This window comes from Saccostrea cucullata, unplaced genomic scaffold (genome assembly GCF_032062105.1).
Source record: "Saccostrea cucullata isolate Sc308-1 unplaced genomic scaffold, CSIRO_AGI_Scuc_v1 ctg4229, whole genome shotgun sequence".
In the NCBI taxonomy this organism is placed as follows: domain Eukaryota; kingdom Metazoa; phylum Mollusca; class Bivalvia; order Ostreida; family Ostreidae; genus Saccostrea; species Saccostrea cuccullata.
The window spans coordinates 182,066-189,141 of record NW_026926713.1 but is presented as its reverse complement, the minus strand read 5'-3'; the positions used below and the strand labels follow the sequence as shown (position 1 = coordinate 189,141).

At 30.7% G+C, this 7,076-nt stretch overlaps 1 long non-coding RNA gene across 1 annotated transcript; it reads left to right on the top strand.

Moving 5' to 3' along the window:
* The first annotated feature begins 649 nt into the window (after positions 1–649).
* On the top strand, positions 650–1,742 carry LOC134272485 (uncharacterized). The gene is made up of 3 exons (XR_009993210.1): positions 650–738; positions 838–913; positions 1,412–1,742. It is a non-coding gene; the product is annotated as an uncharacterized LOC134272485 (long non-coding RNA).
* Positions 1,743–7,076: the final 5,334 nt, after the last annotated feature.

Genomic DNA, 7,076 nt, shown 5'->3' with positions numbered 1-7,076 from the left:
ACTATATCTTAGTTATTTAATTAAAAAACGTGTAAATCCTTACAATCAAAAAGATAAGTTCCTTCACTTCGGAGTTCCGAATGACCATGAAAACTGAACGTTAAGTGAACAGTAACGCAAGGTGAACGCAAAGTAAACGGAACGAAGAGCGAACGGTGAACGTTTTGTGAACGGTGAACGCGAGCGCACGGTGAACGCAAAACTGTGAACGGAGAGCGAACGATAAACGTACGCTGAACGAACTGTAAACGAACGGCAAGCGAACGGAAAATGGAAAAGTAGAACGTTCAAGGGACTGTATCTGTTGATACATGTATTTTCTAATGTTAATTTGTCAGGTTCACATATCTTTCAATAATACCAGCTTTTCCGTGATTTTACAATTTAGATAGAAAATAATCTGTTAATTGTCAGAATAAATTTTAATGCAAAAGCATACATTGTACGCGGGTTAAATAAGATTATATTATTAATTAATAAAAATCAATTATAGTATTTATTTACATTTATAGTCTAGCATTTTTTGTTAATAACACCTTGTAATAACACACCTAACGGGGGCATTTTAGTTCAAATATACTGATTATTAATTGCATCTTTAAAAAATAATTTGTCGAGACTAACAAAATGCAATGTTCTATTTTTGTACACTGAATAGGTTGCCCCGATTATTGGTTTCCTCTAGAAAATAACTGCTATTTATTTTCTAATGCCACTGCAACATTTAGTGAAGCACAAGTGAGTAAAATAAAACTAATATTTAAAAATCATTTGAAATCTTGTATTACATTCTATATTGATTCGATGGTTAACACAGTTTCAAATGTTTATTCAAAGCATGTTTGTGCTAGAGACAGCGCTTACATCCTTGAAGATTTAAGCCCAGAGGAAAAGTCTTTTACAAAGTCGAGAGGTCAGCATTTCTCTCTCTAATTCTTTATAACACTACGTTATCTTTACACCATGAATTATCTGACTTAAGGACAGATGATTAAACAAAATTTCATCAAAACTACAAATAAGAAATTAAGTCTAATGAATAAAAGTGAAGTGTAATGATTTTACCGCTTCGATATTTATTTTTTCTTTCGAAGTGTTAAATTATTTGGATTTTAAGTGACAAAATATTACAACGATTAAAAAGGATGGTATCAGAAAAGTAGTACAATGTTAAAAATCTTAGAAAGTTTATAATTTAATTAAATTTGAATGGAAAATCTTCTGAAAATCGTTTATTACCAAACATGTAAAATTTTCTATTGATACTTGTACCAATCCAGTCATCCATATTTTTGTTAATATCATCTGTCCCGAAGAGAAAAGTAAATGTACATCATCGAAAGCAATGGAATTAAGTTATACATAACAGAAAAGAAGAATTAAAATTCCTTATAATTTGTTTGGCTTTTAGTTTTTACCTTCATGTGGATTGGCGTGACAGATAATCTGAAAGAAGGAGTCTATGTCTATGAGTCTACGGGATCCAGAGTGACCAATGGCGATTGGGTCAAAGGTCAACCACAAGGAGGAAGAAATGAAAACTGTGCAGTAGCTTTGAAAGATAGCAATTGGCAGTGGCATGATTATCCATGTAGTCATAAGTTTGATTATGTCTGCAAGAAAAGTAAAGAAGGATTAGTGTAATTGCTGACAAATCTGTAAACAAACTAAGGAATGTTAATTTTGATGTCATCATGACATAATGAATTTCTTTTCTCCATATTATCCTTATCAAAAACATGTACATGTATAAGCAAGAAAGCACTTTAGTTGTTTAAAATATATTTTACCGTATTCATTTTATTTACATGTAAAAATAGTAAACTATGGCTAAGGAGGTACGATTTGGAGCTTTTTGAGTGTAAGATAGATGCAATTAACAGGTACGATTTTAGTCAAGTTATTTTGGGGAAGAAAGGAAAACGATTCTTTTATGCAAGCCTGATAATTCGTGATTATTTTGTGGTTCTTCAAATTATAAATTGTAAAATTAGTTAAGCTTTATAGGAGACCTCTGAAATCTGAAGACAAACACTTGATTCCTTTCAGATTTGTTCTACTGTATCCCTCCTTGATCCAAAAATTCCTTTCTTGACCCCCCCCCCCCAAAAAAAAAAAAACCAACATTTAAAACAGTTAACAAATCTCATAAAAACTTGAGTGCACTGTTTATTGTCCTAGTGAGTTTGTACGGTACTGCAATAAAGAGATGACATGTGTTGAGAGGGTGTATATTTAACAACATAAGAATTGTTTGTCGTCTTAATTCTTGGAATCAAAGTCAAAAGAAACAATTGTATTTTATTTTCATTAATTACATCAGCTGAAGGATAAAGTGAACTTTTCAAATGAAAGGCCAAGCTTTTTTTTCAAAAAAGGATTCAGAGAGATTTTAAAGTAATCAATTTTTTTTTGAAGATTAACAAACCCATTTGACAGTAAGCATCGACTTTTATTTTCCTTCGTCAAGTTCACACGGTTCACTCGAAGTGCACGTACCTGTCCTGTCAATCAAAATAATTTGACACAAGAGATGTGAAAATCTCGCTTCTCCGAACATACCGAAGTCAAAGAGTCAATTAGTATTTCCAAAAAGTTTTAACATTTTTACATTATTTCTACATTTGATTTTCGCTTTTTCTAAGGAAAAAATGAATAATGGTTATACATGTATATACCTGGAAGGATTAAGTTTGAAATTAAAATTGAAACATAATCCCTGCCAAATCAAAATACCACTGTCGGCATATGTATGTATATAATGACATGTTGATGTTTGTTTTAAGAATGATTTTTTTGTGTTACAATACACATTGAATATTAATAGATATATACTGAAAATACTAACTACATGTAAGAATATTTGATTCCGGGAGAAAAGGCGCCGGGGGTGGGGGTGGGGGTGGCTCTTAATAATACTGAATGGCAAACATATATTTAGTTACGGTAAATGAAGGTTTTTTTTTTCCTTTCTAATAATACAATTTATAAACGTGAAGAAGAACAAAAATTCTAATGTATTACATTTTAAACAGTTGGTCTTTTCTAAAATTTAAGATCACACTATCAATTTAATTTGCTCTACAAATATTTAATTAAGTGAATATCTGCAGTACTATTCATAATTCTCAGACCTATATGTAGTTCTAAATTGTTTTCATGCATCTTTTCTTTAAATACGTGTTAGAAATAATTTTTTGTGTATTCTTGTTTTGTGAAAGACTTGAATTATACTCACCGTCATTAGAAACGCAACACCCCAATTTTAGGATGAAAATTATATACAGGGTATAACTATGTACCAAAAGAAAATTAGGACATCTTTTACTTTGCCAAATCAGTTATTTAACGGTTGAATGAATTTCTTTCCATTACCGGAAGTTGCTCTTTAGCCCTCTTAACAGAATTCAAAATTTTCCATTTTTAATAAAATTTTAACAATATTTTTTGATTCCAAGGTTTTGAAACTGTTAGTCATAAGTATTGTACTAAAAGGCCGGAAAAACTCCCTCTTTCTTTACCGGATGTGCTGCCTATATTTCCTCAAAATGACTGATAGCAAGAAGGGGGGATGTTTTAAGAGTTATGTGTTACCTTCAAAAGTTTAATGATAACATCAAAAATGAATATATTTGGGTAAAAAGTAAATTTACAAAAAAAAAAAAAAATAATGCTCCATTTAAACATTAAATGTTATTTTTAGACCTTAGAGAAGAAACAAATACCCGTTAAATCTTAAAACATCACCCCTTCCGACCATTTATTGAAAACGTACTAGTCCGCCATATACAACAAATGCAGCGCGATTTCCACCATGCACTAAGTTTATTGATGTCTTAATCTAAACGAAATTAATATTCTTGGGCATTTTTAAATGCATGTTTTTCAGATATTGCGGTCGAATTTTCTCTAACCTGGCGTAGTGTAGCAACTTTTTGACTTCCGGTCAAGAAACTGCCATTTATGCTATTGAAACACATGAACCTGATGGGTCGTTATATAATGTATATTTGCATCTGCAGCTCTTTTTTTCTTTATTTTGAGAATTTCTAGCATTAGCAATGAAAAGCAGTCATTTTGAGGAAATATAGGCAGCACATCTGGTAAAGAAAGAAGGATATTTTCCCGGCCTTTTAGAACAATACTTATGATTAACAGTTTCAAAACCCTGGAAACCCAAAATATTGTTAAAATTTTATTAAAAATGAAAAATTTTGAATTCTATTAAGAGGGCTGAAAAGCAACTTCCGGTAATGGAAACAAATTCATTCAACCGTTAAATAACTGATTTGGCAAAGTAAAAGATGTCCTAACTTTTTTGGTACATAGTTATAACCTGTATATAATTTTCATCCTAAAATTAGGGTGTTGCGTTTCCATTGACGGTGAGTATATTATCTATCCATTAACGATTTCTCGTCTTTTATATTACAACAAAATGCCGCGCTTGAAGTATTTGCCCTTATTTAAATTTAATATTTTATTAAATCTTTCTACTTCATGTAGGTTCTTAATGTATAATTTTCCAGGGAAATTTTATGGATAAAGTAACAGCTAAGTTTTAATAATAGAAATATAAATATCTTAAATACTTTTTGCATTGAAATAATTTTTCTTCAAACACGATATCTTAGTTATTTAATTAAAAAACGTGTAAATCCTTACCATCAAAAAGATAAGTCCTTTCACTTCGAAGTTCCGAATGACAATAAAGACTGAACGATAAGTGAACGGTGAACGCAAATTAAACGGAACGAAGAGGGAACGGTGAACTTTTTTTGAACGGTGAACGCAAAACTGTGAACGGAGAGCAAACGATGAACGCACGCTGAAGGAACGGTGATCTGACGCTGAACGAACGGTGAGCGAACGGAAAAATGGGAAAGTAGAACGTTTCAGGGACTGTAATAGAATTAGACAAAAAGTGAAATTCATGCAACGAAGGTCAAAAGTCAAAGAATCGGAAGGCAATGTAAGGTTAGGAGATCGATGACATGACAGGAAAAAATAACTATCGCATTGAACATACAGCAATTACATCAGCCTGGGATTTCAATGGTTCTGTGTATGCCAGTGTGGATGAAAAAACGCATGAATTTAACATTGTAGACGATATCGGCTATAAATTGAAGACAGGAATTCTCATGACTAACAGTTATGGACATCTACGAGGGCCGTTCAAAAAAATTACGCGAACTGTGCTATTATTTACTCTTACAGACGTCAAATAGTTATGAAATTTCACAGAAATACGTATCTTAAAGATTCCAATAAATTTTGGACAAAATTTCTGTATCTTAAAAAAATTCTTCGAAAAGTATCGGTATGTTGATATCGCTGATGGAGAGGTACGGATCACGATAAAAAGCAAAAGCATGCGGAATCCAAAATTTAACTCAATAATTTTCTATAATTCGTGATATTTTTTGACAATTTTCTCAAATGTATCTTTAAATTATTCTATTATTATGCATTTGGATTTCTGACGTGATATATGAAGTACTAAGAGAAATATAGTGATTTTTCTCTGATGCGATTCCCGTGAAAACGACTGTGAAAATGTCTCCTGAATTGACGGAGCACCAAATTTTTGTTAAGTTATATGTAATGCTCGAGATATCGCCAACATAGATCCAAAATATGCATAATAAAACATGTAGTAAACTAGGGTATTCGTGACATTCGTCCACAAAAAGCATATTGATATTTTAGACCGTTAGACCTCTGTATAAAGGCTATACGGGAGGACGGGAAGAAGATTATTAACTAAAAAACTTTATCCGAACTGTAAAGAACGTGAATGAGAATCACCAATTATCACACTATATCTCATAAATACCTGCAGTTTTTGGTTTTAAAACAAAAAAAGAATATTCTTTGCTTGTTTAATAGATGTTTAACCTTAACAAGAAATGGTGTTTGGATGTTGAGTAGATAAGGTAACTCAAACTGTACAGATACTCTTGGGAAAATGTTGAGAAAATGAAAGCTCAATCACATATTTTTATAATACGTCTGACGTCGAAGATTTTGCTGCTCCGTGACTTAAGGATGGATTCTTCTCATATTTCTTATAATTGCAGAATCTTGATTTTCTGAATACTTATTATTCAGACTGTGTTTTCTTTTTTAACATCGAAACACTTCGGTTAAATCGGCCTTGATTTTCAGTCAAGGTCATTTGAAAGTCAGTCCTAAAAATAGTACTTTTACACAGAAAAGTATTGAAATTTTGGCAGAGGAATAAATTTTGGAGTCAGAAAAAATACCTTGCTTACTAAAATTAAAGTTGTAACTCATTATTGATCACTAACATGAATTGAGTTGGTGAAAAGAAAACATGAAATCATCGATATTCGACAAATATACTTAATCCGAATTTCCTCGAATTTTCGAAAAAAAATCTGATTTTTCATGAATTCACATTAAATTTCATGTCAATTTTTACAATTGACCATATAATGTCAAATATTTACATTTCTCCCTGTTGATTCATCAAAGGTTTAAGATTAATTTACAAGGTAAAAATGATAAGGTAATCGGACTAATTAATGAAAAAAAAATTAACCCGAATTTTCTCTAAATTTTCTTAAAAATCATAAATGTAAGAATTATTTTATAATAACTTCCTAAAATAAATAACCTCGTAAAGATAACAAACCAGGGATATAAATGAAGACACACATACCTTTATTTATTATACTTCTATAAATAAATATTGATTTCACAGGTATTTTACACAACTGACATCTAAATTCCGAATTTCCTCTGTCATATAATTTATGATTATAGTGCTATTCATATGGGAAAAATCTTTCATGTCGAAATTTTAGGAAATTTCTCATACAATCTATTCATTGAAAAATTTAGTTTTATTCAAAGGAACTTAATTTACATTAAACAGTTAAATATTAAGGGATAATTAATAGCTAGATTTGATAAACCTTTCAATACTTCTTAGAAAAATCATACCTTAAATAAATAGTGTTAGTGTACAAAATTAATAAATATACATCAACATAACATTTAACATACTTTAACTTTTTTACATTCATAAAATCCAGACTCTATATATA